The 17,139-nt window shown below is 41.1% G+C and overlaps 1 protein-coding gene and 1 long non-coding RNA gene across 4 annotated transcripts in view; one reads left to right on the top strand and one right to left on the bottom strand.

Moving 5' to 3' along the window:
- The window catches only part of TMEFF2 (transmembrane protein with EGF like and two follistatin like domains 2), a 126,805-nt gene that overhangs the window by 101,260 nt on the left and 8,406 nt on the right, over nucleotides 1-17,139 (top strand). The gene's annotated exons all lie outside the window — the stretch shown is intronic.
- The window catches only part of LOC110358295 (uncharacterized), a 79,091-nt gene continuing 72,757 nt past the window's right edge, over nucleotides 10,806-17,139 (bottom strand). For all 3 annotated transcript variants that reach the window (XR_010473713.1, XR_010473711.1, XR_010473712.1), the window contains one exon: nucleotides 10,806-17,134. This is a non-coding gene — a long non-coding RNA (uncharacterized LOC110358295). The remainder of the gene's footprint in view (nucleotides 17,135-17,139) is intronic.

Raw genomic sequence — 17,139 nt, 5'->3', positions numbered from 1 at the left:
AGTCTCGCAGACTCCAAGTCAGAGGTTGTCACACTACACAAATAGATTACTTAGGAAGTGTTCCTGCTTTTCCATCAAATCACTTAAAAATGGAAAAAAAAAACACATTTTAATATTTTGACAGCTCTGTGGCAGCATGAATGCTGCCTAGCTGGGGCCTCCACCTGGGATCACACACATAGGCGCACACACTCCTGGTGTTTGGGAGTGTGAGAATAATACCATTGTTGCATTTCTTAAAAATTGTGAAGCTTTTAAATGTTACTGCAATTGTTAGTCGCATTTACAATTGCAAGATTTTATGGAAATACTTTTTAGTTTTACACACAGTGAAAGTCCACAAAAAATGGCAGATGAGCTCTAAAAAACAAAGAAAAGAAAAGCGTAGATTGTATTTCAGGCCATACAATCTATGTTATTTTGGCCTGTGACTCGAGGAAAGCAATGAGGGCATCTCCCTTCAGGACATGTGACCATATGGTGCCTCAAATGCCTGGATGTCCTTTAAGACGTCTTATTGTTCGGAAACATAGATGACTGCAAATGACTGAAGTCTGGAGCACATAAGTTCAAGATTATGTAAGAAGAGAGTTGGTCTCCACTTGTAAAATAATTTCCTCATAAAAACAGGTGGAGAAGGCATTTTGGTCTTGTTTTGCCTACCTAATCTGGGCACTCCTGATAGAAATGTTTTCAAAAAATAAAATACAGGAAATGTCTCAGCTCATTGTGTGGGACCAGAAGGTTTCCAGAATCAAGCTCAAATTTACCATCATGGCAACTAGTATAGTGTTTTCTCATTAATAGTAGTTATGTGTAGCTTAGTTTAATTAGTGGAGTACTATAAAACACAAATAAAAAAACTATTCTTATTCTGGGATTCTTCTGAGTGATTTTCAAAGGTGAGAAATCCATCACCAAATTCTGATAGCACGCTGTTCTCCAGCCCTTCTGCTGCCTTGCAACTCCTCCGCTGTTACAATCATAGAATCATTTTGGTTGGAAAACACCCTCAAGATCATTGAGTCCAACAGTTAACTTTACGCTGCCAAGTCCACCTCTAACCCATGTCCCTGAGAACCTCATCTCCATGTCTTTTAAACCCCTCCAGCGGTGGTGACTCTACCACTGCCCTGGGCAGCCTGTTCCAATGCCTGGCAATCCTTTCTGGCAATAAATTTTTCTGGATGACCAGAAGAAAATGTAAAAAATAGAGATAGATGCCAGCTGGTAGGTGAGTAAGTTTTAGTGTCAGCTACTTCTGAACTAAAATCTGAGTAGCCGACAGTGTCAGCCCCAAATACTCACTTGGCCCCCAAACTTTTACTTGTCCCAGATGCTTTTTTAAATGCAAAATTGCAGCAGCTTCTTTTTTTAAATTTAAATTCTGGTTTTAGAAAGATGGAGTGCAGAAGTCCCACTGCAGCATTTTTCTGTGTCATCAGGAGGACTAGACATTTTATTTCTAAAATATGAAAAACAGGGGCATTAATGCAGCGTAGTCTACCCTCAATGTTTTTCTTCTACAGAACATTCTGAAATGTATCTTTAGATCCTGATAGGCTCCGTCTTCCTAAAATATATGTAATTTTCTTTGGAAGAGGAGATGGACACTGAGATGGAGGTCCCATAGGAGCCTCACAAACAAGTCCCTTGAAGGATGCTGTAGCACTCCAGAGCACCACGCCACGTGATTTAACAGCACTTTCTCCTAACAGCCTTTTCCTGAGGAGCATGTAAAATGAAAACAGGCTTATGAAGATGTTAAAAACAAGCAATAAGGGGAGAGAAATATTGCTCATTTAATCTGCCAGCCTCAAGAGAATACCTCACTTTTTATGAGAGTTCTCTTTTAACTTTGAATCGCATATGGTAGGGTTGGTAAAAATGTGCCTTGTTTTTTGGATTTCTGTTTCCTTGCGGTTTTATAATGAGAGAAATTGTGCCTTTTCATTACTTACGATTTCCCAGTGTCATGCTCATGGAACCTATAATTGTTAGCATTAAAACTTAAATTAGGTCTCAGGTGAACTGCTAGGCATCTCTTTACCTAGAATGATGCAGCTTAAGGTAAAAGAGCATTTCAATTTGTGCCTTTAAAGCTTAGCCCTTAATTTAGTCACTAATGAATGGGAATCAAAAGTTGCAGAATTCATTTGTGCTTTCTTCCCACGGTAAGCAGATTCAGTAATGTTGTGAGTAAACATTATAAAGAATGCTATTTGATTTGCGCAGAAATGTTGACATGGACAGCCTAGCATATACAAAAATCAGACCAGGCTGTGTTACTCTTGGCAGCACCCCTCAAGTATTTAAGTCCTAGAAATGAATTCAGGTGTCAAGATTTGGGGTGAGGGTGGAGTTTGTAGTGCAAGGATATTTTTCGATCTGGGGTTTACATCAGAACTGTGCTCCAAGCACTGACTCCTACTTCTTCTGCCTTCCCCAAGCCTGTGTACCTTACTGGTTGTTTTTTCCTTTATAGCATCATGTAAGCAGTATTCTGTAACATTTTGTTCTCATAAAGGTTATGGATAAAAACAGAAATTGTATGTGAAATAGAGATGAGCAGACCTAAGTTCATGTAGGCGTTCCTACAGATTCTTCCATTTTGTGTCCCAGTCCATGAACACATTTATCGTTTACATATGTTTTGTCTTATTTGGAGCATGGAAATCCATCTTCCTGAGCAAATCTGAGCCTTTCAGTACCCACTGATCTTTTTGACCTCCACTCAGTGTCTGTGTTTTGATCAGAAGAATGAATAAGCTCAAAGGGAGGCAGAGCTTGCAGAAAAAAGAAGACACTTTCCTTCTCACAGCTAAAAACGTGATCCCTAAAACTCAACACAACCTCAATTGTCTCCGATTTCTCGAGTTGTCTTTAATCAGATACCTACTTTCTAAATTGGACCTCTAATGGCAAGGGGTACCCAGAAAAAAATGAATGCAGGAAGGGATCCTCAGCAAAAAACACTTTTGTGGTTTGCAGTCATGCTAGTTGTTATGCTCTAGTTAAAAGGACTCAGAGAATTTGTTTCTCCCAGCCTTTGTTTTCAGAAGTTTACAGAAATGAAGATCCAGCAACATGATCTACAACCACTTTTTGGCTACCTTGAGCATTTGCACCATAACACTTGGCCCCGAAGAGCATATGTGAAAGGACTTGCAGTTATCAAAAAAAGGTCGTTTTATATCTGACCAAATCACATTGTGACACCTCTGTCTTTGCCATTACTTAGATGAGATACCCTCCACTTGCAGGCTCCTCCTTTGAGATATACCAGCCTTAAATAACAGGGCTCTATATTAACTCCATCTGGCAATGCAGGACGAGTCCGGCCACGAAGTGGCTTTCAGGAGTCTGTACTTAAATTTACTGCAGGCAGCCCCAAACCCACTTCACATCAGAAGTCACGGGGAGGCTTCAATTCTTCTCCCTTCAGGGTCTAGAAAAAACCTGCAGCCTAATTCTTCTGTAGGACACATGCCAGGAAGATGGTAGATACCAACTGTCTTTCACGTTTTGACATCTTGGCGAAGGCATTTCCCTTTTGGTAACATCTTCTTTCCCTTCTTAACCCACCTACAAGAAAGGACAGTGAAAAAAGTATTTGAGACTAGAGTCTGTCAATCTTCCTTAAGGAACAGGGTGGGAAAATGAACCCTGTTGTCTGGATTTGGGGAGGAGGTTCCACTGTTCTTCGGGCTCCAGGCGCTTTGATTAGCTCCAGAGCCATCCTTGAAGGATGCTGTTCAAGATGGTGCACAGCAGCTGTTTGCCATCCACGGCACTAGATTGAATTAATTAATTGATATTATGGAGTACCACAGTGTATTTTTATGCCTGGCAGCTCTATTTTAGGACTAGTTTCTGTAAATTTGCTGTTAGGAATTAGAGAGCCTTCCCAAGGATTTGAGAGTTAAAGTTATAATGACATGCTAGACTCTCCATTTTCAGGAAACATCAACATTTAAATATTTGTGTTTGATCTAGTCTGAAATGTAAAAAAAAAAATCTATTTTGAAATATTCATAGAACTGAATTTCTTAAGAATTTTGTTTCATGGGATGTTTTGGCATTCTCTATGAAACGTTAGATATCTAAATATCATGAGATGAAAGCATATGACAGTTATAATAAATAAGTTGTATGGTAAGGAAAGTTGCTGCTTAGAACTGACTAAAACATCATCTTTTCTAGGAGTAGTATCATCATGTCAAATTACAATACAAACACAAGATAATTTGATCATTTAGACATGTGAAATGGTAACCTGAGCCTTAAGATAAGAAAGGCTTTCCCCTAGACTTAGGAAGTATAAATGCATCTGGTAGAATGAGAAGAAATACAGTTGGGGAAGAAAAGAAGGAGCTGGTATATTAATTTTTAATAGACCTTCAGAACGGGACCACATGCAGCTAAGTAGCAATTTTTGCCTGGTTTAATAAATTTGAGTAAAAACAGCTAAATATCTTGCCACATCAGTTTCACTTTGCTGATGGTTCCACTTCTTTTCATTCAACACATCTGCTAAAACCCACATCTCGCACTGATTGTTCAAGCAGTACAATATAACTGTTCTTTTTATATTTCTTAAAATTTAGTGTATGTGATATTGAAACCACAAGTGACAGAAGTTTGTTACTTAGGCAAAAAATGGAAATGGTTTATAGGAGATAGGAAATGCTGTGGAAGGTGCAGCAGTTTGAATATCAGCTACATGCTCTCCCATACCTCTGTCCATAGGAGCATTTCTCTGCATTGGCACACATCAGTACCAGCCAGGCACACATCAGTACCACTGAGTAAGCAGAAGGGTTTTAATTATTCAAGTTTGAACCACAGCATTTCCCTGCTTAGTGTGGTGACTTTTTACATACTTGGACCGTCATCTTACCGTGTATCCACGACCGTTAAGTTAGTGCGAAACTCTGTTCCCATAAGTACAACAGCTGTAGATGAAATGTGCTGTTGCAGAACCAGTGGCAGCGTGTTTCAGAGTGTTATCAGCATTACATAACAGAAAAATACTTTTCAGGAGGAAAAAAAAACACCACCACCACAAAAGACCAACTCCCTATGGTTTTAATCTCCCTCTTCTATTTTTTCAGTGGTTTAAAGCTCTGTCAGGTGTACGTCAAAAACACCCCCTCCCTGGGGTATTTAATTTACAATTTCATTTAGTAATGGAAGTGTACTTTCATCTAGCTAGGATGGGAAAGGATTAAATAAAAAGCCTGTTCTAAAATCAAATAGCAGAAGCCTAGCCTGTGCTCTGCAAATCAAGTAGCCATGGAAGGGCTTGTTATTAGTCTATAATATCAAAACTGATAAACTATTAGTGTTTTGTCAGGCGTAATGTATGCTAAACATTTTCCTCTGTCGATTGCCTCAACAAGAACTGTGACTGTTTTTAGACACATCTGGCACTGCGGATTTTTTCCATCCTGCATTTCAGTGATTTAAAGGGCCTTGGCTGGGCAGAAGGATGTCAGCTGTTTGGTTTAAAATACTGTTGTAAGAGTGAATAAGATTTAAAGAGGCAGTAGGTAAAATTCTGGCCTCGCTGATGGCTTAGTGATTTCTCTGTACAGCTTTTTCATCCATTTTTATTCTTAGTAAATTTTCCATTTCCCAAAGTTGCCCTTTTCCATTCAGCTTCTCCATATCAGCTCTAGGAGTGAGCGCTAGGATACAACACCAAACCCTGTATTTACACAAATGCCATCTCCACAGCTCATTTGTGTGGTGCTTCTAGAAGACAATAATAATAATGGGTGAGACCAGATATTGCCTGATTGACCTTTGACATTTAAGCAATATACAAAAAAATTGCATTTGTATGGCAAGATTGGACCCTTTTGTTGCAAAACCAAGAACATGCAGAGGTTTTGGCTCTGTCCTGCTGTCACACAGTTTCATGACAGATGGGAATCAAAGCCTGTCTTTGGTAATTAGGTAAAAGAATATAGCAGGTTTTGCTGCAGTGGCATTTTATATGGCTTTACCATTTTTTCCAATACTTAAAACTGGGAATAGTAAGAGATGTGCTTCCAGCTTCAGGCATGGGAAAGGAAACATACTGAACTCCTGATTACTGAGTAGGAATTTCTAGTGTATAGTCTGCTAAAAACTGATCCTCTGAGCAACCACAAAAGGTTTTAACAATAGAACCGGGCATATACAGAAAGCAAAGTTGTAGACTGTGTGGACCCAGTACCATCACAATTTTACAGTGCAGCACTTAGGGGAGACAGGTGAGTAAAAATAGAGGCAAACTGAGCAGGATTCATCCGTCAGAAGCTGTAGTGCTTTGCTTTGTACAGATGAGTGATCATAGTTTTGCAACATGCCAATAAAATGTATTTACTTTTCTGAATAACCCAAACAAAAGCAGTGAAAAGCATGGCTGAAAATGTGCTTTTAGCCAAAAACAGGCATATCTCTTGAGCAGTCACAGGCCATTCAGGGTCATGTTCTGGCAACTAAAATAACTAAGATTTGCACAAGGGATTTGCCAGGCATGGGATTCAGGAAGCATTCAAAATACCATATATAGGAGTTAGGTATTTTTATTTCAGTCTCCTGTTTTCTTACACATGCCTCCCCCAAATCCTGCAGCTCTTTCTTCAGTTTCCTGGATGAGTTCTCTCAGGCAGTGTGTTCTTACAAGCACAGATGCCACTTGGAAAAAAAGAAAGGAGGGAAGGGAGCCAAATAGGTGTCACACTCCAGCTTGGCAGCACCTTACTGACATGCACTTCCCCCCCCAAAATAAAAGAGACTGCTTTTAGTAATCAAAATTGAATATAAAATTAGTGCAAAACTAGGTCTGTGAAACCTTCAGGTTGTCAAAAGGGCTGAAGGAAATGCCTTGTGGCCGAAATGCTGTCCCTGCCATGCTTGTCCGCGCTGTCATGTACCTGGGTAACCTTTCTGTCTCTGTACCTCTTGTCAAACTGCTTTGACAATTTTGTGATTCGTACTCGCTTTCACTTGTAATTTTTTGAGTTTGTTTGAAATGTGCAAACAAAAAGTAAATTCTCATAACGTCATGCTGGCAGGCATAAAAATAAATCGGAGACCTTTCCAAATACTACTTCTTGCGATCCATTGATCTCTGCGGAAAACAATCCATTCAGACCCAGAGTTCCGATTGGAAATTAGGGAATAGCCTGTAATTGGTTTAGGGTGCACTTTTACTTGCAGTAGTTTCTCAAATGAAGCTCCTGTTTTGTCTCATTGATCTCCTGCTCAATCTTTCTGCCAGTAAAAGCCACTCACATCACTGAAGAGACAGGGCGAGGATTGATGGAAAACGCAGCTTCGTGTTACAGAAGATGTGTGTGTTCCTCTGAATACAGTCAGTTGAATACCAATGATAAGTGCATCTCCCTACAAACATGGAAGCATGCTTTCTTAATCCGCAGTTAAATTGCTTAAAAGTGATTTTTATCATTGTAGTCCTTAGAAATTGGAAGGGCCACAAGTAGCATCAGTACTTAAATTCCTGCCAGCCAGCTGTGTAGGTGCCAAAGAGGGAGTCACTTCAGGACACCGGGACTGCATGTGTGGAGACCTTTGCAATCTACATTATTGCAGGAATTGGAGGGGGAAAAAAAAAGAGTTTGACTCCCCCATTTTCGAAGTTCGGAAGTCCTGTGTACCCCAGAAACAACGCAGGCTTGAGCATGAGTTAGCCTGGTGGCAATTGCGAGGCCACAACTTAGGGCACTACAATGCCCTGTTTTGCTATGTCTCCAGAACAAATCTGTATCAAAATTGTTGTCTGTAACTCTTACCGGGTCTGTCATTTTCTTGCATCAGCTTGTGGCTAGGAGACAGGAGACATCGTTAGTCATGAGACTGTCCCCCCGGGCCATGCCAGCAATGCGATCTTGCTTCCTCCACAACATTAATATTCTTGACACCTGTCTTAAAACTTAGGTCATGCATATCCATCTGCTCTTAGAAAAGCATCAGAAGGGTACAAATTTCCCTATTTTTAGGGCCATATCAAAAGTATTTATCAGCTTTCTGGCACCTCATCCCATTTGTCATATTTGATGCTGTCTACCAGCAGGTGGGGGAGGAGAATGAAGTCCTTTAGAAATGCAGAGGCAGATGGGTGAAGCTCCATAAGCTAAGACCACAGTGATGGTTAAAGGTGACCCCTGGCAGTTGTTGCACCTGTTGTCACCATCGGGAAGTGCCTGTTTCAGTCCCCAACAACAGGCGGAGATGGGGCCAAAAGACTGCTGCCTTCACCTTACCCCTGTGACTGCGCATCCCAGCACAAATGTGTATGAAGACAGGGCTCAATCTGTGTTTTATATGTAACTTATAATACGTATGTGAGAGGTGTTGAGATTGTTTTTCCATACACACGTTGCCGACGGGAAGTTCTTCCAGCTCCTCCGTGACAGGTACCTTGAGGCTCCGCGTTGGGCGGCTCTTTGATGTGCAGGTAACATGTTTGTCTGCCTCGTGCCACAAAATTGGGATGTTTTCCTTAGCACCGTTGGTTTTTAGAAGGCAATGTATTCAGGTTGAAACTTTGCCCACATACCATCTGCTTCAGCCTTATCTTTCTTTGACAAGAAAGCTGAATATATAATGTCCATTTGGCTCTCCCAGCATTACATAAGGTTGTGGTTTTGTGTTAGGTTTGCAGTTTTGGAGCTCCCCAGCAGCTCTTGTTTTCAAGTGAAAGAGCAGTGACAAAAATCAATACCATCTTCATAACTATAATGAATGTGACCCACAGCCCTTTTTAGGATGACCACAGGCTTCCATCATAGATCTGAGGCCCATTTGCAAATATTGATTTTTATTGCAGATTATCTGTAGCCGTTTCATATGAAATCTTAAGGTCTTGCAGTTTTGCTCTCTGTGCTTGTTTTGGTATCAAAGGTACAGCTATAAATTAAAAGACCTACCCATAGACACCAGTGATAGCTACGTTTGCCAAGTCATGAAAATGAGGTGTTTCAGGGTTTTTTTAAGCTTCTTAAGGAATATGGTTCTCAGAAAGCTCCAACTGAGTGAAAGCACTGCTTTGGAGGCGCAGCAGACTCTGTTTACTCGAAGAAGTGGAAAAAAAAAGTGGAACCTTCATATGCAAATGTATGGCATTTGGAAATGTCATATAGCTGCATCTACATATAAATAAGCCACTCTCGGAGTGCTGCACTAGCAAGGCTGCTTTGATATAGAAATTGCATAGTAGCACACAAAGCAGAAACAGCAGAACACCACTCAGTCAAGTTCAGGGAGTTTTGTTCCTTAATCACCACTTAACTAAGTTAACTAACATTGTGTGTGGCTGGGTGGAGGTTGTGATTAGCTGCTGTTTGGTTGTGTGTGTGTGCATGCTGTGTGGGGCTGGGCAGTGGGGACGATGTGCCCCAAACGTAGATATGCGTCCGATGTCAGCATCCCTTTTAGCCTCATTTCGTCCATCCCTGCCTGCTTGCTCTGAAGAAGACACGATTTGGTCACATAAAGGAGCATCTTCTGCTGCCAGCATCCACATACTGGGACGGTATTTCCATCACTGTTTAATCTGGTGTTAAAGAGTAAATTGCAACTCTCAAAACTACTTTTTCAGAGGGGAGGACATAGAAAGGAGCATTGGTCTGGTGCCCACTCTCCGCTTTTGGCCACGTCTAGCATTGGCACTAAGAAATAGCTCAAGAAGAGATGGATGGGAGGGATGTCGAGCCAGTGGGAGGAATTTCACGTGGAGGGATGCCACCCACTCTGCTTTTGCCGTGGGTGATGGATACAGCATCACCCCTTTGCCTTCGGGCGCACAGCCTTACTGCCAGAAACCTCACTAATCTCTAAACTGACACCAACATTTTTTTTCAATGCAGAATTACAATAATAATAAGGTTAACTCATTCTCTAAGGGCCTTGTCATGAGCTGCCTAAGGAAACATATGCAAGGAGAAAAAAACTATTACTTTATTGCTTTACATGGCTGGTTTCTGAAGGGGAAGGAACTGCTCCGATGGGGCCAGTGGCGAATCTCTTAGACGGGGAGATCTGAGTGAAGGGAACGTCAGCAGCATGCCAAAAACAAAGACTAGCTGAGTTAGCACAAAGAGGGTTTTAATCTATTCTAGGAATGGGGTTAACGCAGATTTATTCAATCGTGACACAAAAGGAGGAAGCACGCACTGTAAGGGCCCCTTTACCCAGGGCTTTAATATATTCATGATAGGGCCCTGCATCATTAAATCACATCCATAGCAATGATTACAGGCCTGGAGACCAGACCCTGCTGCAGTGGTCTGAAAGAGCTCCATCTGGGAGGTTTATCCACAAAAATGATAGAATCATAGAATCATTTTGCTTGGAAGACATGCTCAAAATCATCGAGTCCAACCATAACCTAACTCTAGCACTAAACCATGTCCCTAAGAACCTCATCCCTGCATTTGTTAAACCCGTCCAGGGATGGTGACTCCACCACTGCCCTGGAGAGCCTGTTCCAGTGCCCAACAACCCTTTCCAGGAAGAAATTTTTCCTCATATCGAGTGACTTGGCGAGAGCTAACACAGAGATGACATGGGGAAGCAGGCAGGTGCCATTTACAGGCAGCCATGAACCGCCTTGTGAAGCTGCTGAAGGAAGACATTGGTGTGTCACCTCTTGATGTCCTCAGTTCAAGTGTGAAGGCACTTGAGCAGCATCTGCTTTGAGCAGCAGCGACCACTACTTTTGCCAACAGCCTGGGTAGGGATCAGTGGATGCAATTCTCATGTCAGCACTTGAACACTGAGAAAACGCTGGTTTGAAGCAAGACTTTAGCCCACATGGCATTTATTTTCTTTTTCAGCCTGGCTAATATTGCCGGGCTTTCATGTTCAGATGCATGAGCAATTGGTGCTGGTGTGTACTTGTATCTCTGTGCTGTTTTGGGGTTGTATTTTACTTTGTATTGCAGTAGCTACCTGGTAGCATCTGTGCCAGTGAATACAGGTGGAATATGGCCAAAGGAAAAGCAAATGAGGGTTAAAAAAAACCAAACTACATTTAGTTTTGTGTAGACAAATGGTCTTGTTATGTGCAGGAAAATGATTACCAAGTTGTCTAATTTCAAGCAGTTTTCTCAAATAAGGAAGATATGTCCATAGATGTTGTAAATGAAAGTAGGTCTCTATTTCAAAAGTTCAGAGATAGTTTTAACATATATAGCATAGCCCACATATATATGCTGACAAGCTGAAAGTATTTTTTTCTCCATTTGAACATCTGGGGATTATTAGTGTCTTAATTCATTGGTTTCTATTATTAATAATGGCAGCAGGCTGAATAATTACGATACATTGCTGCAAAAGACAGAGCACAATATTTTTTTTCCAAATGCACAAGGACATCTTGCCATCATCTCAAACATGAAAAGCACTAGATTATTTTTAAAAAAAGGAAAGTGGGTGTCATCTTATTCCAGGAAACTCATTTGCATAGGGACATTTGAAATTAATAAATTACTGTGTTGAGCAAGCCTATTTTGCGCCTGAGAAAAGAAGTGAACGTAATTTAATTCACAAAGTTCTGTTTCATTTTTTTTCTCTTGGTGAAGTAGCTAATATTGGGATGGTATTTTTTTTGGTGCAGTTTATATAGAAAGATGAGCTTGAAGTTTGTACTTGGTGTGGCCGTGGGATGAATTTAGCCTGGGGCTGCAGGATGGTGGTGCCAGACGTTTTCAGCTGACATTTGGTGTCTCGCTTCCACTCACTCGTTGGGCTGGTGGGCTCCAAGCTCTTCCTGCTGAGGTCCCACTCCAACACCCACCCCAACAGGGATGTTCAGGCGAGTTGCCTTTTGCACATTTTCTTCATTGGAAAGAGACACTCTATATTCGTAAGATCAAGAGCAAGGTTTTAAAGGTTTTCAAAGAGAACATGCTGTGCCAAGATAATTAATAGGACATATCTGAGCACCTGTTAATGGTGAGGTATGGCTGTGGTGGTGGACAGCAACTTTGTCGAGGGTGTCTGGAGCATTTGAGCAAAGACTTACTCTTCATTATGAGTAAGCAGAAAGCCTGCCGAAGGGCTTCATCCTCAGAAGTTGCTGTGGCACCTCAATTCTTGTTAGATGCTATTAGAGAAGAGTAAGTACCGGAAAACCTGCTGAAGCAATTCTGCACTTTCAGGGGGAGCAACACTCTGACCACCCCATTCCTCCTGACTTTGCAAAGGGACTTTAAAACCTCTGCAGATGTTGCAAACGTTGCTGTGCTGAGGAAGCTCTCTTTTCCCCAAAGGAGCAGCAGTTGCTGACCCTGTGAAGACCACAGACGAGGAAAGCAGACTCTGCCTAGGGTCATCCACAGGACTCAGATTTCCACCCCTGGTCATCCACAAAACTTCAGGGCATCCTCTACCTTTGCTGCACAGGTTGATACCTTCTGGACCTTTATTTTGATTTCAGATGAGAATTGCTGCACCAAGAGTCTATCACGCAGAAGAGCTTTGTTAAGTTCCCAATGCGATGCTCTGCAGGAGCTCTTTGGGACAGCTGCCAAGGAGGTGCAAGGAGTGAGGAGGACACATTTCCAAAAGGGGTTGAGAAGGTTAAGGAAATACGTTTGACCCAAGAATGCCTTTCCTCCTTCAGAAAACCTCGGAAAATGTGATGTGTAAGGAGTCACTACCTCAATATTAGTGAGAGCTTTCAGCTGCAAAGTTGACTGACCTCAGTGGTGTAAAAGATTAAATTATGATCCAAGTCAATTCTCCTTAACCACTGTTTCCAATGAGACAGGTGTCAAAATAGCTTTTGCTGCGCATCGCTCACCATCCCATCCCTTATTTGATGAAATATATGTGTATATATATGTATTTGCAGGACCTCCCTCAGTCCATCATGATGTACACAAGGTATTAACAGTGTACGTTAGCCAATATTTTCTCATATGGGCAGTTATTATTTCCATAAGCTCCAACATTGCACACTGTACAACAGTGAAAATGTAAACATGCAAATTTACAGGTTGTGACCCTCTGCTTTGCTTGCCTGAAAGCACCTACAAAGTCTCACTGCTTCAAACATAAAGAACAACAGAATTATCAGCCCAACAGAACTGATGGTTAAGTGCCTGGCAGTCAATTTTTTGGACATAAGAATCCTAATTTTGCCTAGATTTTCATCTAATTTCCCCAGAGGAGACTGCAGGAACTTATGTCTGGAAAGAATTTTCTGGGCACTCCAGGCAGTACTTCATATAATCCTCATCAAGGGCACTAATGAATTTACTTGTTTGTCAGCAGAGCTACTCCACATGTTCAGTTGTGTTCCAGAAGCTCCGCACTCGCTCTGATGGGAGCTGGGGACCGGTGAGGGCTGCCCAGAGAAGAATCCGTTTGCATCGCTTGCAGAGTCAGGTCCTGTTTCGGCTTTGGAATTTCAGCCTTCACTGAGATATTTACCTGAGATTTCTAATGGTGCACATTCAGCACCCAAAAACTGAAGGAAAGACATGTCACTAAACCAGAAATTAAAAGAATACAAAATATACTTCTTCCACTGCTTCTTAAGGGAGGATAGGAACAGCCATAGATATTAAGGAATTTAGACAAGATAGTTTTAAATAATTGATTTAACATGTCAGAAGATAGTGCATCAGGAAAAGCACGATCCCTGAGTGGGTGGTCAGTCACACTGGATGATTTTCAGTATCCAATTTCTTACTTCAGTGAAATAGCTCATCGTCTCAGCGTCTCACTGAAAGGCTGGAGAGCAAGTGTTCAACTCTGAGTCTTCTAGTAAGCAAGACGATAAGCTGTTTCAGTCTACACAAAGTAGCATCTGGCCTCAATGCATTTAAAAATAATCTGTTTTGACTAGTGTATCTTATATGATAGGCTATCATGTCATGTTCTGGCACTAACAAAAGATGTGAACAGTATGAAATGTCATGTTAGGCTAAAGATGCAAAAAATCTTGCAGAAATGCAAAAGATGTCGGCTTCATCAAAGTGACGTTTTTCTATCAGAAAAATGCTTCAAGATAAAAGGATACAGTTGATCTGAAGGGTGAGGGTGTATTTCTTTTTACAATAAAAAGGAGAAGCATTTGGAGAAATGCAGCAGGAATTGCATTTCTCCAGAGATAGGAGAGACTGACCCAGTTAGTCTAATTTTAATCTTTAGTTTTTACAGCTTCTGTCTCAAATTCTAGCCACCACAAAAAGGTACAAACCTTTCTTTTTGGTGCAAATAAAACTCTCACACATAGTTGCCAATAACAGTGCAGCAAGTCTAATGTTCAAAGAGGAGTTACTGAATTTAACTTAACCAAATCCTGACTGTCTTGGAATTCGGTCTGTATTTTTGCTCTATGAATACGAGTCTCCTGTGCTTGTAAAAAAGTTAGTGACTTTGTATTTAAGCTTTGTTTTGTTTATATATAAGGTTGGTGTGGTAGAGGGGCTCCCTAGTTTGGTGTTAGTATAAATCGATTAGTGACAATTGTCTCCACTATTTAATTTATAAATAATCAAAAAATACAATAGGAGGAAAGTCTTAATTTCATTTGGTTTTACTTTGTTGAACTTTGTACAGTTCTTATTTCATTCATAATTTAAACATGTTTTTTTATTCATATCCTCTCTTTTTAGAAAAGATTTATAGTTCTTGTTTCAGAGTGATGTAAGCCCTGGGGTGCATTCATGACCCTATCTCACCGATGGCTGGATTACTGAAAAGTGCTCAGATCCTTCAGGAATGAGAGCAGTCAGTTTTAACTTGAGGAAATTTTAAAGCACATCTTGGTGTTTGGGTTTCTGTTTTGAATCTGAAAAGATGTTTTGTGCAATGAGAAAACTAATCTGTTTCGAGGCAGCGGAATTCTTTTGGGTGGATTCAAAATGTGCCTGAAGTAAATGATGCTTTCATTGTGGTCTGTCTTTAAAACGACAAATTGAACTAAACACAAGGTTTTTCCCCCTTTCTGCCTTTATGCTCAATCCCTGACTCTTTTAGAGGAGTCATCAGTCAAAGTGAGTGACTACAGACAATTCCTTGTCTAAGTTCTGTGGTTTCTTCCAAGCCAGATGATGTTTCCCCTATGAAGTGCTTGCAAAGGTTGGGCCATCTCATTTTTGATTCAGTAAAGCACTTTTCATCATAACATCGCACTTAGAAGTGTAATTACAAGTTCTGCAGGATCCTTTAAAGTATGCTGGAGACCTTTTTGAAGCAAACATGGTTTCTACCCACACGATTGCAGGAGGAGGAAAAAATCATTCCTCTTTTTACCAGCCCTACAGCCTACACACAGCAAGAGCATCTGCAAGTCTGGGAGAGGTCCTTGTCCCCCTTGCAAGTCCTAGTGGATTAGTCTGTCCAGAAGGTAACAATTTTCCTCACCATCTTGAAGCACGCCTTTATAAAAAAGACACCAAATGGTATCTTACCATTTTAGAAACACTGATGGCTCATCTGAGAGAGGAGGGATTCTCATGCTGGGGGGTGGTGGTGCGCAGACATCGCAGAGATGTCTTGATACCTGAGAAGAAGATACACACACCAAGAAAACTTCCTCTTGGTAATGGAAGTTTTGGAGGAAATGGCAGAGTATTTTCCACCATAGGGAAAAAAAAAATTCGTATTAATAAGGATCCCATATTTCTTGCTGCAGTTTCTTGGACCATAGCAGAGGTCCAGCATGCCCAGGAGCCACTGGGCATGGCTCACAGATGATCACTGCGCGTGTACGAAGTGCAACAAATCCCGAGCACATCAGGATCTACCTGGGTGCCCTGGGCAAGCCCACTGGTAGCTGGCAGACGTCACACACATTTTTTCTGTTCTGGGAAGAATTCCTGGTGGAAAAAAGGAACATACTTGAAGATCTGGTGGGATGGTAACTCTTGTGTATATGTAGTTAGAGGTTGTCCTGTCTTTCTCATTTGCTGGGAGCTTGTCTTTGTCTGTTTTAAACTAAAGATAATATAACCAACATTATTAGTGCAAGTTGTTGGAGACTCTTGAAACTCTCCTTGGACAGCAGCGATAGGAAGGAAATCATTATGAAAATTTCAATCTTGGAGCTGCTGCGCACACACTTTTTCCCAAAGGTGGGATAATACCTAAGCGTACCTGCTGCCGGCACGACTGGCTTGGAGACAGAACACAAACTGCAGTTGTTTCATAATGCTCAGGGACTTCCTTTGGAAGGTACAAATGCTTCAACTTATTTGTGTGCAAACTACGTTTCCTCAGCCATCTATCATGAGATTTTTGTCTTCTGTTTTTAATTAATTGTGCCTTGATAATGCTATCACAGAAAAAGGATTTTTATAATTTGAGATATCATAAGTATTGGTTAAATGGAAGAATTCGCCAAAATTACCGAGATGAATTAACACATTGGTGGCCTACAAAATTTGTGTGAGTTTATCACAAGTAATGTTCTGCATTTCAGCCTGTGATATAAAAGTCGAGCACATACCTGTTTCGAAACCTAACAAAACCCCCGTTTTCCTGGCCACGTGGAAGGAAGTATTTTCCAGGATTCAGGTCTCAGTGACTGTTTAACAGCTGCAGAAGTAGCACCGAAAGTCAAATTATAATAGTCTGAAGGTACCCGTGCTGTGGGATGGGGAGGAGGCCAGCAGGCACTGGGACACAGGCGTTCAGCACTGCTGCTAATCTTCAGCTCTGGTCTCCTGCTCCTCTGCTTCAGCCATAAAATTGTCTTTCTGAACATGTTGTATTGAATAACCACATATAATTGTGATGGTAGATTACATGCAAATGCCTAGTTTCTTTGTCCTAGTCTTGCCTGGGAGTGAGGAGACCATCGAGAAGGATAGCGGAAATGATCAGGCATTTTTATGTGCTATTCTGTAATCAGTTTTTGAACAGACAAATTCTTTTTTTGGTGCCTCATTTGCTGCTACTTGCCAGGAATTAGATATGCAACAGGACGACAGAAAACCTTGCAAGGCTTTGAATCTACATTGACCTACCTGTTTCAAGGTGCAAACCCCCTCTTATAAACAACATCTTCTACATCTTTTTTCTTCTGATTTTCCTTTCTTTTATAAAATGTGTTCTTTCCATCATTTCACCTTATCCTGTGTTGCTGGTTTAATGATCCCTTCACCTGTG

Source organism: Columba livia, chromosome 7, assembly GCF_036013475.1.
Source record: "Columba livia isolate bColLiv1 breed racing homer chromosome 7, bColLiv1.pat.W.v2, whole genome shotgun sequence".
Lineage (NCBI taxonomy): Eukaryota > Metazoa > Chordata > Aves > Columbiformes > Columbidae > Columba > Columba livia.
This window is presented reverse-complemented; position numbering and strand designations above follow the sequence as displayed.